This window comes from Halichoerus grypus, chromosome 1 (genome assembly GCF_964656455.1).
Source record: "Halichoerus grypus chromosome 1, mHalGry1.hap1.1, whole genome shotgun sequence".
In the NCBI taxonomy this organism is placed as follows: Eukaryota; Metazoa; Chordata; class Mammalia; order Carnivora; family Phocidae; genus Halichoerus; species Halichoerus grypus.
In genome coordinates this window covers 51,339,439-51,360,136 of record NC_135712.1, presented here as the reverse complement: position 1 = coordinate 51,360,136, position 20,698 = coordinate 51,339,439, and positions in this window count along the sequence as shown.

Genomic DNA, 20,698 nt, shown 5'->3' with positions numbered 1-20,698 from the left:
TGCACATAGCAGGATTATTTAATAGTGTATGATACAGAAACTATCACAGTAATAATTTACGTTCACTGAGGAAGACTAAGTACTGTTACTTGCCTAGTAGCTTTAATTTTCCAGGCAAAACCACCAGGGAATTTTTAAAGTCCCCTGTTATCACCACTTAAGCCACAGCAGGCAACATTTTGCAGCCATTCTCAAGAAAAGAGGCCAATACAGCATATATTTTCCAGTACTACACTAAAAAGCATACTGCCCTAAGATTCTACATCACCTGTTTATGTACAGCTGAATGTTAGTACTGGCAACAGTCAGGTTATGAGAATTCAGTTAATAAAACCTCTATGTTTAACACATAACCACATAAAGCATAGATTCCTGAGAATTTACTATGATTTCTATTGAGTTTCAAGTGTCTGTGTTCACCAGGCGGTGGCTACATTTGTGGTCCCCAAATATAAAAAGTGCTTTGCCATTTTCCCCATGGTTGAAGGAATACAGACTTTTTTTCAGGGTTCCCCACCACACCCAACCTAAGTAAGCAATCTCAGGAGTCCTAAGTTCCCAGAGCTCTGTTCCGATTGTTGCTCGTTGCTGTTGAGGAGGATAGTCATGCTAGGAGTCTCTAACATTTCCACAGCAGCGCTCACTCAGCTAGAAGGTGGCTGCCATCAGTGCCGCCCATATTACCACCTACTGTTTCTCCTTGTATACCTATGGGTGTAACTTGATATAATCGATGCCCAGTGCCAGCGCGATCAGTGACAAATTGTCACGCCTCAATCACATATATTTGTAACTGGAGCTGCTCAGAGGTGGGAAGGAGAACTTGCCTTCTTTGTCACTCTTCCTCGAGGGCTTGTGCACATTACTTGAGCCTTACTGTGCCGGTGGTCAGTGACAGATATTTTAGGCACTCTCACAGTTAGGTGTGCACTCTGCAATCCCGATTTCACAGCAGTACAGCTTCAAGCCGTAACATTCCTGTCTTTATGAGTCCAAGGCCAAGTGGTGGCGGAGTAGAAAGCTGCTGTGTCCTTTGAGAACTAGTGCTGGTAGAGTTTAAATTCTGCCACCTGTCATTGTCACTAGACATCACCTGTGGATATGAAAGCCAGTCTTGATCATAATGCTCTCATGAAGGGAGAGGAAGTTTTCGGCTCTCTAAGCCAATTTTTATGAGTGCTCCAAATGTCACAGATAGAAGCATGATGTAGCTCTTTCAACAACTCTTAGAACTAAGTAGTACCGCTACTTTACCCAAGGGTAGGGGACCTTGATGCCAGAGCAGGACTACATTAATGGTTAATTTCAGACTTTGTCACTGAAATGTGTTCTCAGGCCTTGTCGCTGGTCCCTGCACCCCTCCTTATAAAGACTCACTGTACCTCTCCTTATGGCAAGTTTTCTCTCAGTACACCCCAGTTTAGTAAACATATATGTATATGTCTGAACATCATTGTGGAAAGCCTTCCATCTCCATCTCCTCTGCCTACCCTTTTAGGAAGCATCTCATCCTTTATTTAAGTAAGTCAATTCGTCTATTCAATAAACATGTATTCATTGTTCACCATATGCCAGGCAGTGATGTAGGCATAGAGAATACAAGAGTTAAACAATAAGAGACAAAAATTTGTGAACTTGTATAGCTTTCTCTCTACAGTGATGATAGAATAAACAAGGAAAAAAATAACATGTCAGATGGTAGTAAGTGCTACAGAGATAAATAAGACAAGGAAGTGGGATTATAGGCCTTCTTAGGAGTGAAGAAGATTTTCAATTTTACGTGGAGTTTTTGGGGCTCTCCTGCACATGAAGGGCACATTTGAGCCAAGATAGAAGGAAAATGAAGAAGTGAGCCTAGATGTCTGAAAGGTCATTCCAGGAAGAGTATGCAAAAATGTACAGTCCCTGAGGAGGGGGTATCCTGGTGGCTAGGGAAAGAATAGATCATAGGACAGGAATCTTAGCTCTGTAGAATAGCAACCTTAATGTTCCTTCTCCAGCCTAGTCAAGACTCCCATTTGTAATGAAAGGAAATAGAATAGTTGACATGATCAATCTATTGCAGATTAACATGGTACACAGATGGGGATCAGCAGACCATGAAGAACCAAGATAAAGAAAAGATGCTGAGACAGCAAGGTAAAATAATGTGCCTTGCCATATCTAGCTAAGGATATAATTCCTTAATGAGAAGTGATTAAAAGATAATGCAGGACTAACATGTATTTACATTTGAAAGCATTGGCCCAAGTTTTCTGCTTAGTAAGCAGTGTATACAGTGTATAGAGTAGCAGTCTTAGAGGAATTAAATAATTTTCAATTGACTTAGTGTTTTATTTACAAGTTTTATCAAAGATAGGGACTTTTAGCAATGAAAATCCAATTATAAGTACATTCAAACTCTGCTGCTTTTAATAAATAGCTAGGGCAAAATTAAACCTGAAAATATTCATAGATGCTATTTTAAAGAATGCATTATATTTTTATATGCCCAATTTAGCACAACTCTGCTGATGTGGGGCCACATTCATTCATTTAACAAATATTTCACAAGTACTTATTATGTGCGAGGCTCTGTTCTAGGTGCTAAGGATATAACACTGATCCAAACTATGTCCTTACCTCATGTGCTAGTAGACAAGGCAAAATGCATGTCAGGTACTAAATACTATAAAGAAAAAGCTGGGTAAGTGGATAGAGAATTTCCATGGGAAAGGTCTTTGGGAAGGCATATCAATCAGAATATGCTGCAGTAACAGATAAACCTCCAAAACTTAGTGGCTTTAAAAACATAGGTTTCTTCTTTTGGCAACTGTGACACTGGGGATGTGAGATTCTGGCCGGGCCGAGGACATTGGATCTCATTGTCCTCCTCCCCTTTGGCCTTTCCCCCAATTCCCTCAATAAAATGGTTTGATCAACAAACAAACAAACAAATAAAAAATGTAGGTTTCCTGATCGTTTTATATGTACATTGTAGGTTGGCACCAGGCTCTACTTATTGAAATCTTTCAGTGATCCAGACTGAAGAACTAGGCACTATTATGTGTGTTGCTGGTGATTGTGCTAAAGGAAAAAGACAGTTTTGGAGGAACTTGAACCAGAAAGAAGTGTGATATTTCTCTCTTCCACTTATAACTCATTATCCAGAGGTAATTGCATGGCCCACCCTGCCACAGTGTAGCCAGAAAGTAAGCAGACTGAAGTATCTTTGTTAAATAGCTCTAATGACCACCAAAAAGGGACATGAGTCAAAGACCTTTCTGAGAAAGTAACATTTGAACTGAGACCTGAAGGAAATGAGGGAGTGAGAACAGGGAATAGAACATTCCTGACAAAAAAGAAAAAGAGTAAGGAAGCTAAAGCCCATTTGGTTTGTTCAAAAAGGAGTTAAGACTTCATAAAAATAAATAAATAAACAGAAAAAAGAACTAATGAAATGTAAGAAAATAAAAAGAGAAGCAATAGATTGGGAGCAAGTAATTGCAAATTATGTATTTAGTAAAGGACATATGTCAAACTTACACAAAGACATACGTTAATAATAAGACAACCCAATTAAAAAAAAAAAAAAAAACGAGCAACGTATTTAAGACACTTAACCAAAGAAGATACAGGAATGTTACTGAACACATAAAAAAGGCTTTAAGCATTGTCATTAGGAAACTTCACATTAAACTATAATGAGACATCCTACACACTCAAGAATTACGACTGATAATACCAAATATTGCTAAGCTGTGGAGAAACTGGAAACTGTTGTTGGTGGAAATAAAATGTTGCAGTTACTTTGGAAAACAGTCTGGCAGTTTTTAAAAAGTTAAACATAAGCTTGTCATATGATCCAATAATTATATTTCTAGTTATCAACCAAAGAAAAGCAAAAGCATACGTCCACACAAACACTTGGACATTAGTGTTCACAGCAAAACTATTCAAAGGAGTCAGAGATAGAGAAAATTCAAATGTCCATGAAATGATTAATAGAAGCACAAAATATAGTATAACTATAAAATGGATACTAGTCAGCAATAAAAAGAAATATACTACTGATATATGCTACAATATAGATAGGCTTCAAAAACATTATACTAAAGGAAAGAAACCAGAGGCAAAACATAATATATTGTATGATTTTATTTATATTTAATTACCAGAAAGGACAAAAACTCTAGATACAGAAAACAAATCAGTAGTCTCTTAAAACTTGGGTACGAGTAGGAATTAAATGGGTGTAACATACCATTCTTGGGATAAACAAAGCATTCTAAGACTAAACTGTACTGCTAGTTGCACAAAGGTGTAAATATACTAAAATTTATCAAAATGTACACTTAAAGTGGATTTGGGGCTGTGTAATGTATGCTTCAATAAAGCAGGTAAAAAAATAAAAAGAAAGAAAAGAAACAAGGAGAAGGACAATGTGGCTTTTATAGAGTAAAGAAGGAAAAGAGCCATGTGGGATACAGTCAAAGATGGAGTCAGTGACCCTATTACATAATCCCTGAAGCCTTGGTATCAGAGTTTAGACATTTTTATGTTTATGGGAAGTCAATGGATGCTTTGAGTATTAGAGAGACTGGAATTAACTTATGTTTTCAAAGGATGCTCTATGTTGACTTATTGTATGAGGTAAGACTGAAGTAATACAACCAATTAAGATGCTTTTACAGTGGTCAGGCAAGAAATTATGGAAGCTCGATTAAGAATGGTGCAGACAGGTGGTAAAAAGTAGTCTGTGTGGAGATATGTTTGAAAAGTAGAACTTCCTAGTTAACAGACGTGTTTGGGCATTTTTATTAACAAGTACGGTGAATAAAGTAACATCCCCATCCCATTTCTACTTTCTAGCCCAATGCTGAACACAATTCTAAATCAATACTCAAGTCTCAACCTTGGGAATTATGGTTAAAAGGAAGAGCCATGGGTAGGATGCAGGTCAGGGAAGTTTGATGCATACACATTGTAACTGTTAAAAGCAATAATTTTTTGTCTTTCATGTGGCTATATAAAGCTGCATTGAAATGGTCATGTCAACTTTCTTCACCCTTAAAATGTTGTATTCTTATTTGGGACTCAAAATATTACCCCATAGATTCATGATAGTCATTCTAAATAGTTGATTAGAATTTAGCAAATGGACCCCAATTTTTATAATACATGATGTGTAATTTGGGTTAACTGTTTAGTACTCAAGTATACATTATAGAAACTTCTGAGTAAAATTTTTCCTCTTAAATTTGAAGTATGATTTTCTATTACAATAAAGCATTTTATTTTTGAGGAATAATGGTTCAGAGTAATTTTGAATAATTAAAATATTGAAAGGTAGTTTTGAAAATTATGTGAAGGAAGTAGTTACAGCAATTTATCCTTGCTTTTTATAGGTTGAACTTAGGAAACTAAACATAAAATCTTTAAATTTGGGGAGAATAATTTAGGAAGAAACAAATTGTAAAATGGGCTTCAAGTATTTTCACTTTAGAGTTTTTGTAATTTCTCTTATTCAGGAAATTGAGGTAATAGAAAAGTTTGTATTACTACCAGTTACTGCATGTAAGAAAATTTAGAAGTTTTTTTCCAAGAAGTTTAAATTATAAACTCAACATCTAAATGTTCAACTATTGGTTTTTGTTTATATAGTGAATGCTAGGTGACACTTTTATGACTATTCAGAGAGTCAATTTTTTGTTTTTTTGTTTTCTGCAATATAAACTCTGTTACCTGAGGTAAAATAATTATTCCCATGTGACGCCTCTGATTATTTTGATTTTCTCATAATTGGTTATTAATTTGGAATTTACCTAGCAAGAATAATTTTATAGTTAAACAAAAAACAAGAAAACAAGCAAAAAACCTCTCTAGAGTAACAGATAAGCCCCAACATCTTAGTGGCAGAAGATAATAAAAGTTTGTTTCTTACTTATTTAAATACCAAAATAGATGTTAATGATTGTGTGAGAAGCTCTCTTCTGATAACTGTTTCATTTGGCCAGTCTCTTTCCTTGTGTCTATGCCATCTTTAGCACTTGACTTCCTTCTTGCTTGTCTGTATTAAGCTAATGAATAGGAAAAACTGTGGAGGGTCTCGCATGGGAGTTTTATTTGGCCAGAATGAGAAGATGTGTATGTCAGTGTTTTCTTTTCATAACTGGTCAGGACTTATGCATCTGGCCACAAATAATAATTTGGTTCTTTGTCCAAAAAAGAAGGAAATGAGTTTGGTGAACAGCCAGCAGTCTCTACCACAACCATGAAGGAGGTATATATTACTTTCAGATATCTAGAGAAAAGAATCCTCATTTAAAAATTACTCTGTTCAATACTTATATAATGTCCAGATCAGGATGAAATTCTGTCTTTTAAAAAAAAAATAGCTTTATTGAGACATAATTCACATACCATGAAATTCATCCTTTTAAAATGTGTATTTCAGTGTTTTTTATGATATTCACAATGTTGTGCATCTAGCACCACTATTTAATTCTAGAACAATTTTGGAATCCCTAAAAGAGATTCTGTACCCATTAGCAGTCATTCTCCCCTGTATCCTGTTCCTAGCTGCTAGAAACCACTAATTTACTCTCTGTCTCTATGAAATAGCCTATCCAGGATATTTCAGATAAATGGAATCCTGTTATATATGGCCCTTTTTGCAAGATTTCCTTCACTTAGTATATTTTCAAGTTTGATCCATCTTGTAGCATGTATCAGTACTTCATTTATATTTTATGGCTGAATAATATTCCATTTTATGGATATTTTGCATTTTGTGTATGCATTCATCAGTTTCTGGTCACTTATTCCCACTTTTTGACTATTATGAATAAAGCTGCTATAAACGTTTGTTTTTGGGTGGACATATGTTTTCAATTCTTGTGGGTACATATCTAAGAGTGCAGCTACTAGGTCACATGGTAACTCCATATTAAACCTTTTCAGGAACCTCTAAATTGTTTTCCAAGACTGCTGCAATGTTTTGCATTCTTACTATCGATGTATGAGGGTTCCAATTTCTCCATATGGTCATCAGCACTTGTTATCGTCCCTCTTTATGGTGATAGGCATTCCAGAGGTGTAAAGTGGTATCTCAATTTGGAAGGTATTGCCATCTTAACAATAATAAGTCTTCCTACCCATGAAAATGGAATGTATTTCCATTGATTTTGTTCCACTTTCAATTTTCAACAGTGTTTTATAGTTTTCATATAGTTTTGTATTTCCTTTGTTAAATTTATTCCTAAGAATTTTATTTTTGATGCTACTGCAATTGGAACTATTCTGTTAATTTTATTTCCAGATTATTCCTTGCTAAAATATAGAAATACAATTGATATTTATGTGATCCTGTATTCTTCAGCTTTGCAGATCTCATTATTAGTTCTAATTGTGTGTGTGTGTGTGTGTGTGTCCTTTAGGATTTTCTATATAAAATATTATATCATCTGCAAGTAGAGGTCATTTTATTTTTACTTTCCCAAACTAAATGCCTTTATTTCCTTTTCTTGCATAATTTCCTTGGCTAGAACCATCAGCACAATGTTGAATAGAAGTGGTGAGAGCAAATATCTTTGTCTTGATCCTAATGTTAGGGGAAAGTATTTAGTCATTCACCATTTATATGATGTTAGCTGTGGGTTTTCCATAGATGATCTTTATTGGGTTGAGGAAATTTCCCTCTATTTCTAGTTTGTTGAATTTTTTTTCCTGTTCTTATGTTTTCTTTGTTTTGATTCAAGACAATAGAAAAGTTCTGTGGAAGGCACAGTTTGCTAAGCTCCAAAAGGAAGTTAAACTTTTGGTTCACTTATTAAAAGAGTATACATTTTAATATGCAGTACTTTGTCTTCTGCATGGATGAGTTAACATTGCTATGGCAACATGTACTTTTTTAGTTACTCTGCCAACTTGTGTGCTTAATTCACAATGTCACAACATTCTAAGTATTGTGCTTTTTAAACAATGCATTATAGTACTTAAGAATTATTTATGTATTTATTTATTTTTATTATGTAAGTTTAGTCACCATACAGTACATCATTAGTTTTTGATGTAGTGCTCCATGATTCATTTTTTGTGTATAACACCCAGTGCTGCATGCAATACGTGCCCTCCTTAATACCCATCTCTAGGCTAACCCATACCCCCAGCCCCCCTCCCCTCTGAAACCCTCAGTTTGTTTCCCTAGTCCATAGTCTCTCATGGTTCGTCTCCCTCTCTGATTTCCCCCCTTCATTTTTCCCTTCCTTCTCCTAATGTCCTGCTTGCTATTCCTTATGTTCCACAAATAAGTGAAACCATATGATAATTGATTTTCTCTGCTTGACTTATTTCACTTAGCATACTCTCCTCCAATTCCATCCATGTTGATGCAAAAATTGAGTATTCATCCTTTCTGATGGCTGAGTAATATTCCATTGTATATATGGACTACAACTTCTTATGGACCACATCCATTCATCTGTTGAAGGGCATCTCGGCTCCTTCCACAGTTTGGCTATTGTGGACATTGCTGCTACAGTACTTAAGAATTATTAACTAATGTTTATCTGGAACAACTGCATGCAATGGGAATGGTATAATTTAGCCTTTAATTCTAGAATGAAAATCATTAAATTTTACTTAATAGACAATATAAAGAATAAGAGGTAAGATCAAAATTCAAATTAGACACTTAGTTGACATCACATACAAACTTTAAAATAGTAGTTAAAAAAGAGATTCTACTCATCTCATGTTCTGCCTATCAATAGGAAATAGTTTTACATTGTTTATTAAGACAAGGGCATCTATTATTTCCCTAAGGGTCTATATATCTAGTTTTCTACAAAGAATAACTTTAGAGTATCAGTTAAGGTATGCTTACACTTTATTAGTATATTTGATCCATATTAGTATTTAATAATTTAATAAATATTGTATAAGTATATAACACTGCATCATTATGCTTATGAATCTATAGAATTAAAGTATTTCACCTAAACTATTACTACTGCTTTCCACAGAATGGTTGCTGATCTATGATTATAGAAGATGGGGATAGCAAAAGCTTTATCAAATTTGCCCTTAGAAGAAACATCTACTATAAAACATCTACAGTATTTTAGGTAAGTAAATGAGTTAGAAATTAGCTTATAGAGTATCATTTCATTAAAATATGTATATTAGAAATAGCTTTTTAAAGACTGCATTACTAGATTTTATTTTACACTAGGTGGTAAGAGAAGTAACTGTTAAAAAAAGATACACCTTGAAAACACCTTGATTTCATTTCTTAGTTCAAGATGTAATTTTGCATATATATTGTTAGTGAAAAAATTATTAGTCAAAGTTCATTTTGTTATAAGTTAAAAAATCTAAATGTCTCTATCTGAAACAAACAAAGTGAATTTGTTGGTTTGTATATTTGGGGAGCTTTAGCCATGATGTTGGCTTTAGCACAGTTATAGCAGAGGTTCAAATCACAGGACTTTATCATTCAATGAATAATGTTTTATCTTTTAATTCATATAAGGCTTCGTTTCTTTGCTGACATTGTTAGGCAGTCCCTTACCAAATGTTAGCAGCAGAGACATACATTATTTTTTCAGCTATTGATCCTGGTAGAAAAAAGATTTTTTTTCTGCACAGTTGCCTCATTTTGGGTTATTTACCAATCTCTCAATCAAAGGATATATTTGGAAAACTGGAGAGATTTCATTAACCAGGTTTGGACCACATAATTTCCACAGTTTCTAGAAAATATGTTCAGTCTTGACCAAAAGGAAACTGAGAATATGACAGAGTAGTTCCTCAAAAGAAATGTTCTATAGTAGAAAAGAAAGAAAAAAAGGAAACAGATAATCATTATTCTGTGGAAAGAAAACAATTATTGCAATATTTTTGTTGTTTTTCAAAGTCTAGATTCTGAGACTGGACAACCATCTAATTTATATAACTGTTTTTACTGAGTCACCTAGAAAATTGAACTAAATAATAAAAAACTATCAAGTCCCACTTTCAGGAATGACAGGAATGACAGACTAAACATTCTAGAACACCTTCCTCTGCAGAAAATAGCTAACAACCTAGACATAATGCAGCTACCTGAAACTACCAAGGAGTGAAGAGAAGTAGTTGGACTCCGGTGGGGAGTTCACAAAGGCATGGAAGAATAGACAGAGATCTTTGCAAGCAAGCAACAAAATCTGTTGCTAGCCATCCTGCACAGTAAGAGTTTTTAAAGGAAGTTCTTCAGATGAAGGGAAAATAGTTCCTCAAGAAAGAATGAAGAACATCAGAAATGGAAAATATCTGGATCAAGGCTAAATTCATGGACATAAGACTAATGAAGTTTTATAGGACTCCAAACTCAGAAGGAGGCCCTATGCTTGGGAGTAAATACCCTGTGGTCACCTTCTTAAATTTTCTAATAATTTTATCTTTGAATTTTTCTTTTGTATGTGAAGTCTGATGAGATAATGAAGCACTCGGAACACCTGGGAACTTGAAGCCTCAGCTCCCACATGGTCCCACTTCCAACACCACTACAGGATGGGTTCTCAGTTGCCTACCCTCCCACCACACCCAGAAATCACTGTTATCTGCCCCCAGCATAGGCCTGGCTACAGGTGGGAAAAGGTTTAGGGTCAGGTCCATGCGACCTGCACACTGAGTTGAGTGGGAGCTAGTCTGCACTCACCCCAGGAATATTCCTGAGCCAGGGATAGCATAACATTAAATAGTAAATAAAAAACGCTGTGACAAGTTAGGAGAGAGAGATTATGGTAAAAGGAAAAGCTTTTGCTGTGCATTTTTAAAAAATATATATATATATTTTAAAAAATATATTTTAAAAAATGTATAAAAAATACATTTTCATTTTATCTTGGTCTTACAAATTATGTAGCTGGCTTTGATCTGAGTAAATGCAAAAGTCTATTTATATTTGCTTTTTTCTCTTAATTTATCAAACATATAATTATTGAAAAACTACAAATAAAACGTTGCCTTATGGGGGCGCCTGGGTGGCTCAGTCGTTAAGTGTCTGCCTTTGGCTCAGGTCATGATCCCAGGGTCCTGGGATCGAGCCCCGCATCGGGCTCCCTGCTCCGCGGGAAGCCTGCTTCTCCCTTTCCCCCTCCCGCTGCTTGTGTTCCCTCTCTGGCTGTCTTTCTCTCTGTCAAATAAATAAAATCTTTAAAAAAACAAACAAACAAACAAAAAAACACGTTGCCTTATGTAGTTTATGACATGCAAAACCAAGCATGTAAGACTTAGAGAAAAATTTGAAATGAGTCTAGGCTGTTGCCTTGCATGTGTGGGTATGTGAATAATGGAGGGTAGATGCTGGTGGGGAGTGCACACTCACTTGGAGAAATTGAAAGGAGGGCTACCCAAGTAAGTTCTCTTCTCTATAAAGTTTGAACTAAGGATCATTGCTATCTTCACAGAATGCACAAGAGTTAGAATGGGGATGGTGGACTTCCTGAAAAACCTTGCTGTATTTCTGGCTAGAGAATCAGAAAAGTAGAGCCAGGAGACCATGTAGGAATTCCAGAAGAGGAAAGAGCTAGAGAAAAGAATCCCCAAATCTGTCTACCTGTACCTCTGACTGACACCCAAAACATGCATGTCCAGAACAGACTAATAGAAACCTAATTAAAGAAAAACCATCAGAACAAAACCCAGAGCTGTTGCCTAGTAAACAAAGTATTTCAGTTCAAGTGCAGCCAAGAAAATTATCTCCCAAAACAAACAAAAATATTCAATGTAGTAAAATCCTGAATCTTTGCAATTTAACATTGATGATGTCCAGAATGAAGTTCAAAATGATCTGATATGGGAATAACCAAGAAAATGAAACACAGTTTCAAGAGAAAAGGAAATCACTTTTTCTGGTCCAAATTTATGGCTAACTTAACATCAGACACTATGAAATCCCCCAAAAAGGAATGGAAAAATATCTTAAAGTGCTGAATGAAAAAGATCTTTTAACCTAGAATTCTATATCTGGCTACATTTTCTTTCAAGAATGGAAGCACATTAACAATTTTTTTAAGATAAAATAAAATTTTGTTGCTAGTGGAATTGTAAGAACTGCTAAAGGAAATTCTTTTAAGGAGTGGGGAAATGATAGCAGCTGAAAAATTGAGAGAGAATGAAAAAGTGATAAATAAGTGACAATTTTTTTTCTGCCTTTTTTCCCTCCATTGTTATAAAACAGATAACTGCTAGAAAATAAATGTTAACATTGCCTATGGGATTTATAACAGATATAGTTGTATTATATAAAAACTATAACATAAGGAAGGAGTAGATACAGATATGTGTTTAAATAGTTTTATATTTTACATTTTACATATAGCAATTAGGTTGTGTTAAGTACCATATTTATATGAGAACCGCTATGAAAATAATGCACAGAATAGCCAAAAAGGCAGTGGGAAAATTAAAATTAAAAGAAAATTCTGAAAATATTTAAATTATCTTGTAAAAAGTTAGGAAAGGAGAAACAGAGGATGAAAAAAAATGAGACATGTAGAAAACAAGAAGTAAAATGTTAGACCTATGTTATTTTAAACTTTAGTTGACTAATACTCCAATTAAAGTGCAGGGACTATCTGAATGGCCAAAAAATAGATACAAAAACCAGAGGCAACTCTATGCTGTCTTCATGAGACATTTTAAATACACACATAGGATGAAAGTAAATGGATGAGAAAAATATATCATGCAAAGAGTAATCTTATGAAGGCTAGAGAGATTATATTAATATGAGAAAAATGGGTTTTAAAGTAAAATTTATTAGCAAACTTAAGAGGGACATTTTGTAATGATGAAAGTTCAACATGACAAGAAGATTGAACAATTATGAATATGTATATTTTCAATAACAAAGCTTCACAGCACATGGAACAATTTTGACAGAATTAAAGGAAGAAACAATTCCACAATCATAGTTGCTCTCTCAACAATTGAAAGAACTAGTCACAACAGGAGGGAAGACTAAGGTCTGAATAGTGCTATCAACCACACTGACTTGTTATTTATATATTAAAAAATTCACTCTACAACAGAATACACATTCTCCTTAAGTGCATATTATATATTACCCAAGATCCAAACATTCATGAACTCATCACAATAAATTTAAAATGTTTGAAATTATGCAGAAAATGTTACTGACCACAATGGAATTCAGCTAGAAACATTAATAAGAAGATAACAAGAAAAACCTCCAGTATTTGAAATTAATCATGTACTTCTAATTATAGGATAAACAAAGAAATCAGAATTCAGATTTAGAAAGGTTAGAAGTGAAAAGAATAAATTAGAATATTGTGAAACGAATGTTCATGAAAATACAATACATCAAAATTTGTGGGATACAGATAAAGCAGTGCTTTGAAAGAAGTTAATGTTTTTAAATGCCATTATTAGAAAGAAGAACAATCTCAAATCAATGATTTAATATTCTACCTTAAGAAACTGAGAACAAAATAGCAAATAAAACCCAAAGCACACATATAAAAGTAAATAATGAAGAAAAAATCAGAAATCAACAAAATAGAACGCAGAAAACAATAGGTAAAAATCAATGAAACCAAATTCTAGTTCTTTAAAAAATCAATATAATTAACAAAACTCTTGCCAAATTCATTGAAAAAGAGAAATAAGACATAAATTACTAACAGCAGGAAAGAAGAGGGGACAGATTTATGCCAAATAAATTTGAAAAACTGTATGAAATATAAATTTCTGGAAAGAAACAAATTAGTCAAACTAGCACAACAATAATAGAAAATTCGAACGGTCTTAAGTAAATGAAATAAACCAAGTTTGTAACTAAAAATCTTTCCCCTAAGACAACTCCAGACCAAACTGGCTTCAATAGTGAATTCTATACAAAATATAAAGGAGAAATAATACCAATTTCTGACAAACTTTTTAATAAAATAGAGTAAAAGAGAACCCCTCCCAACTCATTTTATGAGGTTGATGATCCTAATTACAAAATTAGACAGAGATAACACAATAAAAGAGAACTACAAACCAATATCCCACAAAGCATAGATGTAAAAACCCTTAAAAATACGTACAAATTGAATGCAACAATATTTTAAAAGGAAAATTCATCATGACCAAGTGGAATTTATTTAAAATATGCTAAGTTTGGCTAAACATGTAAAATTCAATTAACATAATTTACCATATTAATAGAATGAAAGAAAAATATATGTTTATTTCCATGGATGCAAAAATAATGACAAATTCCAAAAGTTTTATTATATAAACTCTGAACACACTAGAAATAAAAGCAGAATTCTTCACCTGATTAAACAGCATCTATGAAATATTTACAGTTAGCCTCGTATTCTGTTGTGAAAGACTCAATGCTTTCTAAGGTCAGGAACAAAGCACGAATGTCTGCTCTTTCCATTTTAATATTGTTTCAGAGGTCATATCCAGTGTTACAGCGTGAAGAAAAGAAATAAAGACATAAGACATAATCTAATATGTGGAAGACTTTAAAGGAAATCAGAATAAAGCTATTAGAACTATTAAGTGACTTTAGCAAGGTCCAAGATGCAAGGTCAACATATAAAAGTTAATTGTATTTTTATGTTCTAGCAATGAAAGCTGAGAAAATAACATAATTTTTTAAATTCATGATAGCATCAAAATATTACTTAGGAATAAAGGCCTATACTATGAAAACTATAAAACACTGGAAATGAAAGTTAAATGTACCTAAATATGTAGAGAGATGTGTATGATCATGGATTGAAAGACTCAATATTGTTAAAATGGTGGTTCACTCCAAATTGATTTATATATTCATGCAACTTCAATCAAAATCTTAACAATTTCTTAAAGAAGTTGAAAAGCTGATTAAAATATACATGAAATGGCAAAATCACTTAGAAAAAATAAAACTCTTTTGAAAATGATTAATATATTTGGGGAACTTTTACTACCTGATCTCATGACTTACTATAAATCCACACTAATCAACACAAGACATAAATACAGATGAATTAAACAGAATTGTTAGCCCAGTAATAGACATGACTTACATCATCATTGATTTTAGACAAAAGTGCCATTAAATCAATGGAGAAAGTGTGGTCTTTTCAACAGATGGTGTTAAGCAATTTTTTTTTTTTTTTGTATACAAAATAATAAGCCTCAATCCTTACTTCACATGATATGCAACTATTAATTCCAAATGGATCATAGTCCTAAAGGTAACAGAAAACGAAAAGCACACATGAATGCCAAAAAGGAAAGAAATACATGAGATAGGACAAATTGAAAGGAAACTGTAACACCGTAGATCTAAACCCAAGTATTTCAGTAATTATATATCAGGGTATGTGAGTGAGATTAAAATTATAACTATTAGAAAGGTGAAAATTATGTGAATATTTAGAAAATTTAATTGTGTATATAGAAAAACCAATGGAATATATGGATAACATATTAGAATTAATAGCAATTTTATAAGGCTGATGTATACTAAGTCAATATACAAAAATCAGCTATATTCATATGAACTGCAGCAAACAGAAAATGAAATGTAAATATGTCACCTAACAGCATAAAATATCACACACTTATGAATTATCCTAACCAGAGATATCCAATATCTTCATATAGAAAATTTATTTTAATAAGTTACTATAAGGCTATAGAGATAATTAAATAAAAACCTAACCAGATGGAAAGATCTACCCTATTTTTAGATTTGAGTAATCAGTCCTGTAAAGAAGTCAATTATCCCAAACTTGAGCTATAGTTTCAAAGCAATCTTAATTGTTTTGTGTGTGTGAATGTGCATGTGAGTTTGTGTGCATGTCTTTAGAATTGTGTAAGCTAATGCTAAAATTCATATACAAATTCCAAAAATAAGATAGACATTATGAAAGGAAAATAAGCAGGTGGATAAACTTGCTCTATGAGATTTCAAGACTGGTTTTAAAGCTACAATAACATAGACAGTGTGGCACTGCTTCCAGACAAGACTAATAGAGGAATCTAAGACAATATTGATTTCACCTGCAGACCCATAAATATTTAGACAGTTTATGTATGATAATCAGGGGAATGGGCAGTGTTTTTAACAAATGATCTGTAGAAAAATTGCAAAATTCATGATTTAAAAAGTGAAATGTAACCTTTACATTATTTCATATGAAAAAATCAATTTCAGTTAGATTGAAGATTCAAATGACTTCTATAAGGTAGTAGTGGAAAACATGTTCATTTCTTCAGGGTAAGGTAATGTTTTCTCAACAAGTGACAAAAAAGAACTAACCATAGAGGAAATGATAGGCAAAGGTAACTGTACCCAAACTTCTTCTTTTTTTTTTTTTTTTAAATCCTGCAGTGGGAGATGATTTTTGAAACATATATAGCTAACAAAAGATTCCGATAAAGAATTCCTACAAAGTGTAAGAAAAAATATACAAATAACCTAATAAAGAAATGTGCAGGAGACTTGAATAGGCACTCCACAAAAGATACTGTTCAAATGAAATATTGGAAAAAGAATAATCAGAAAATGGCCAGTATTAAGAAGATTGACCATACCAAAGTGGGAAACAATGTAAAACTATGATGACTCCTACGCTGGTGGTAGGAATAAAAATTTTCAGAACCATTTTGGAAAATGGTTTGATATCATCTACTAAAAATGAAGGTTATTCATATCTATAATCTAATAATTTTATTACTAAATATAGCACAAGAGAAAAATGTCCACGTGGGCAGCAAAAGACATGTACAATAATTTTCAGTGCAGATTTTTTTTCTGTCAGCTGCAAACTGGAATCAATTCAAATGTTCATTGTCATTGAAATGGTTACATAAATTTTGTTGTATTTATATAATGGAATTCTGTGTGTTAATGAATGAACCACAACACATGGTGAACATCACAGACATAAAATTGAGAAAAGATGTCAGATACACAAAAAATACATAGTGTTTGATACTATTTATAAAAGCTGAAGAGACTGGTAATGTACAATAGTAGTGTTCAGAGATGTATAAGGTCTACCCTTGGTGGATAAAGACAAGAATAAAACACGCAAGTGATTATTATTGAAATCAGGACAGTGGTCTACTTCTGAGAAAAGGGGCTAGTATTTGGGAAGAAGTATGAGGTAAGCTTCCCAGGTACTGATGATTTTCTATTTCGTGGCCAGGGTGACAGTGACAAAATTAAGATAATCATTCGATTGGTTTATTTATATTTTGTGCACTTTTCAAATGTGTTATATTTCACAATAAAATAAACTAATATATGTTAAGTTATTTACCTATATATAGATGTCTAGGTGTAGATATATAACTCAACAGTTTAGAAGTCTATATTTTATCAGAGTTGGGATATATAAATAGTAATTCCTTAAATTTGCCAAGGCATGTAACAGAATGCCGAGAGGGTGTTGAAAACCCCATGTTGAATGTGACACACCACTTTTACTTAAAGTCTAGGGATGGAAAGGGAGAATTTTCATCACTACAAATCAATGATGACTTTATATTAACTCATTACAGGTACAGTAAAGAACGCAAGGTTGCATGGCTTTTAAAGCTAACCTGGGTCTTAAATATTTTTCTTATTTAATCTTAAAGAAATCTTAAAAATTTCTTATTTATCATATGCCACTTCAAACTATATTCCTCCCAAACCCCCCAAAATATCCCAACCATCCTCCTCCGCTGAACAGACACACATGCACACACACACGCACACATGCACACACATACAAACTAGAGTGACAAACTCTCTCCTGGCTTGACTGGAACTTTTGGGGGTTCACAGTTAAAAGTCAGTGCTGAAAAATCCTTCAATTCCTGACCATTTTGGAAGGTTTGTCACAGATGCTTTAAGAGAAAAGTTTGAAAAGGACATTCTTGGATTTTTGGGAAAAGATGGCAGAGGAGTAGGGGACCCTATTCCAACGGTCCCTGGAATTGAGCTGGATATCCACCAGACCACTCTGAACACCCATGAAATCAGCCTGAGATGTAAGAAGATAGATCTGGATCTCTACAAACAGAATATCGCAGGCAGTTGGTTTTGAGTATGAAGGAGGGAGCCGTGATTCCCCTGGCACATATCCGAAGATAAACAGAAGGGGGAGGGAGTCGTGGGGATCCTATACCACCGGTGAGCAATAGCCTCCCACACTGGGGATGGGGCACAGACTCGCAGACGGGTAGCAGCAGGGAAAAGACTTTAGGGCAGCCCCCCGGACTGAAACCTGGAGCGGTGGGGCCAGGCGTGTAAACTGGGGGTAGCTGGTGGTTTTAGAAGCACAAAGGGCAGAGATGTGCTCCATGCTGAACTGGAGGCGAGGGCTGGGAGCCCTGCAAAGGGGTGCACAACTCAGGATGCTGCAGTTGATAGCAGCACAGACAGACACGGAAATAGGGTGGCCTGGAGAGCTCACTGAAGAACAGACTGCGATCTCTCCATTCTGAGGCAGAAGGATGGAAATAATCTCTTCTGCTCTGACTCTTGGAAGAGACGTGGAAAGCTGCCAGGGAAAGGCACCAGAGAACAAAAGCCGCCCAAAACTGGTTTTCACTGAGCCAATTCCCCCCCACAAGGGGCAGGGCAACTCTGCCCAAACAGGGTTGCCTGAGTAACAGTGTGGCAGTCCCCTCCCCCAGAAGACAATCTGGGAGAACAAGAGGCTAACAACCCTAAGGTCCCTATAAAACAGGTGCATTTTGCTTGGGTTGTGGGCAATAATTTGGACTCTGTACATTCCCTCACCACCCCTCAACTGAATGACTAGGAGGAGGAACCCCCGAAATAGGAAAGACTCTGAGATTATGACTTCTGCCACAGATTTACAAATGGATACTGATATAACCAAGATGTCCGAAATGGAATTGAGGGTAGCAGTTGTGAAGACAGTAGCTAGAATGGGAGAAATCGATTAATTGCAACGTAGAGTCTCTAAGGGCAGAAATGAAAGCTGAACTGGCAGAACTTAAAAATGCTATCAATGAGATCCAATCCAATCTAGATAATCTAACAACTAAGAGTAAGTGAGGCAGAAGAACGAATTAGTGATCTAGAAGACCAATTGGTAGAAAAGAAGGATAAAGAGGAGGCCAGGGAGAAACAACCCAAAATCTATGAAAACAGAATCAGAGAAATAAGTGACACGATGAAACATTCCAATGTCAAAATTATTGGGATCCCTGAAGGGGTGGAGAGAGAGAGAGGACTAGAAGATATATTCAAGCAAATCGTAGCTGAGAACTTCCCTAATCTGGGGATTGAAACAAACATTCATGTCCTAGAGACAGAGAGGACCCCTCCCAAGATCAAGGAAAACAGGCCAACACCCTGGCATGTAATAGTAAAACTCGCAAATCTTAGAACCAAGGAAACCATCTTTAGGGCAGTTAGGGGGAAGAGATTCTTTACGTACAGAGGGAGGAACATCAGAATAACGTCAGACCTATCCACAGAGACCTGGCAAGCCAGAAAGGGCTGGCAAGACATATTCAGGTACTAAATGAGAAGAACATGCAGCCAAGAATACTTTATTTGGCAAGGCTGTCATTTAGAATGGATGGAGAGATGTAGAGTTTCCAAGATGGGGGGAAATTGAAAGAATATGTGACCACTAAGCTGGCCCTGCAAGAAATATTAAGAGGGGTTCTGTAAAAGGAGAAAGACCCCAAGAGTGATATACAACAGAAAATTACAGAGACAGTCTATAGAAACAAAGACTTCATAGGCAACATGATGAAAATAAATTCATATCATTCAATAATCACTCCCAATGTGAACAGCCTAAATGCTCCCATAAAACAGCACAGGGTTGCAGATTGGATAAAAAGACAGGACCCATCCATATGCTGTCTACAAGAGACTCATTTTGAACCTAAAGATATATCCAGACTGAAAGTGAAGGGATGGAGATCCATCTTCCATGCCAATGGACCTCAAAAGAAAGCTGGGGTAGCAATTCTTCCATCAGACAAATTAGATTTTAAGCTAAAGACTGTAGTTAGAGACACAGAAGGACACTATATCATTCTTAAAGGGTCTATCCAACAAGAAGATCTAATAATTGTAAATATCTATGCCCCCAAATGGGAGCAGCTGTCTACATAAGCCAACTGTTAACCAAAATAAAGAGTCATATTGATAACAATACGTTAATTGTAGGAGACCTCAATACTCCACTCTCAGCAATAGACAGATCATCTAAGCAGAAAACCAACAAAGAAACAAGAGCTTTGAATGACACACTGGACCAGATGGACCTCATAGATATTTACAGAACATTCCACCCTAAAACAACAGAATACTCATTCTTCTCGAGCGCACATGGAACTTTCTCCAGAATAGACCACATACTGGGTCACAAATCAGGTCTCAACTGATACCAAAAGATTGAAATTATTCCCTGCATATTCTCAGACCATAATGCTTTAAAACTGGAACTCAATCACAAGAAAAAATTGGGCAGAAATTCAAACACTTGGAAGCTAAAGACCACTCTGGTCAAGAATGTTTGGGGCAACCAGGAAATCAAAGAAGAACTTAAACAATTCATGAAAACCAATGAGAATGAAAACACATCGGTCCAAAACCTATGGGATACCGCAAAGGCGGTCCTAAGGGGGAAATACATAGCCATCCAAGCCTCATTCAAAAAAACAGAAAAATCCCAAA